Below are 1,876 nucleotides of genomic sequence, written 5' to 3'. Positions count from 1 at the left end.
ACCATGAACCCACCGGGAGGAATGAACAACTCCAGACACGCCACCTATAAGAGCTGTAACACTCACCACGATGGTCCACGGCTTCATTCTTGAAGTCAGCAAGACCAAGAACCCACCAATTGTGGACACACTACTGCTGTGTCCAGTTTCCATTGACTGGAATGGAACCTCACATTCTGTATTAGTCCCGACTAGCTAGCAACTTAGAATTTTTTATGAGAGGCAAAGGCAGAGGAGAACAAAGGAAGGAGGAAGTAATTTATGGAATGCCGAGAAAGGTAAAAACACCTTCAAATAAGGAAAGGGAACAGGCTATGACCTAATGCTTGCTTGGACCAGTATAAGCATGCCAGGGCAAATATATAGGCTAAATTGTGGGAGCTAAGAACATAAAGCACATTGATTTCTTTATTACGGCTCACAGATATTTAAGAATGTTTGCCCAGGTCTTTGAATAAATTTTGCTTCCAAGAATAAACAAAATAGAGAATAGGAAAGCAGTATAAACAATCAGCAGAACCAAAATGTGGTTCTCAGAAAGATCAACAAAGTTGACAAACTTTTAACCAGACTAAGAAAAAGAGAGAATATCAAAAACTAAAATAAGAAATGAAAGAGGGGATAATACTGGTACAAAAACAGACACATAGACCAATGGAACAGAATAGAGAGCCCAGAAATAAAGCTGCACACCTATGGCCATTTGATCTCCTACAAAAATGAACAATAGGGAAAGGACTCCCTATTCAATAAATGGTGCTGAGATAGCTAGCTAGCTATATGCAGAAGAATGAAACTGGACCCCTACCTTTTATTATATACAAAAATTAACTGAAGATGGGTTAAAGATTTAAATGTAAGACATCAAACTATAAGAACCCTAGAAAATCTAGGAAACACCATTCTGGACATCAGCCTTGAGAAAGAGTTTGTAAATCCTCAAAAGCAATTGCAACAAAAACAAAAATTGACAATTGGGACCCAAGTAAACTAAAGCGCTTTTGCATAGCAAAAGAAGCTATAAACAGAGTAAATAGACAACCCACAGAATGGGAGAAAATATTCACAAACTATGCATCCAACAAAGGCCTAGTATCCAGAATCTATAAGGAAACAATTCAAGAAATAAAAAACAAGTAACTCCATTAAAAAGTGGGCAAACAACACATGAACAGATATTTTTCAAAATAAGACATACAAGTGGCCAACAAACATTTGAAAAAATGTTCAATATCACTAATCATCAGAGAAATGCAAATCAAAACCACAATGAGATACCATCTCACACCCATCAGAATGGCTATTATTAATAAGTCAAAAAACAACAGATGCTGGTGATGCTGGAGAAAAAAAGGACACTTACACACTGTTGGTGGAAATGTGAATTAGTTCAGCCACTTTGGAGAGCAGTTTGGAGAATTCTCAAATAACTTAAAACAGAACTGTCATTTGACCCAGCAATCCCATTACTGGCATATATCCAAAAGAAAATAAACTGTTCTACCAAAAAGACACATGCACTCATATATTCATCACAGCAATATTCACTATAGTGAAGGCATGGACTCAACCTAGATGCCTATCAAGGGTGGACTGGATAAAGAAAATGTGGTACCTATACACCATGGCATACTGTGCAGACATAAAAAAGAATGAAATCATGTATTTTGCAGCAACACGGATGCAGCTGGAGGCCATTATCCTAAGTTAATTAACACAGGAACAGAAAACCAAATACTGCATGTACTCACTTACCGTGGTAGCTAAACATTGGGTACTCATGGACAAAAAGATGGCAATAATAGGCACTGGGGACTGATGGGGGAAGGTAGGGAATGGGGCAAGGGTTGAAAAACTAACTGTTGGGTACTATGTT

This window comes from Theropithecus gelada, chromosome X (assembly GCF_003255815.1).
Source record: "Theropithecus gelada isolate Dixy chromosome X, Tgel_1.0, whole genome shotgun sequence".
Classification (NCBI taxonomy): Eukaryota; Metazoa; Chordata; class Mammalia; order Primates; family Cercopithecidae; genus Theropithecus; species Theropithecus gelada.
Note: the sequence above shows the minus strand (reverse complement) of the source record.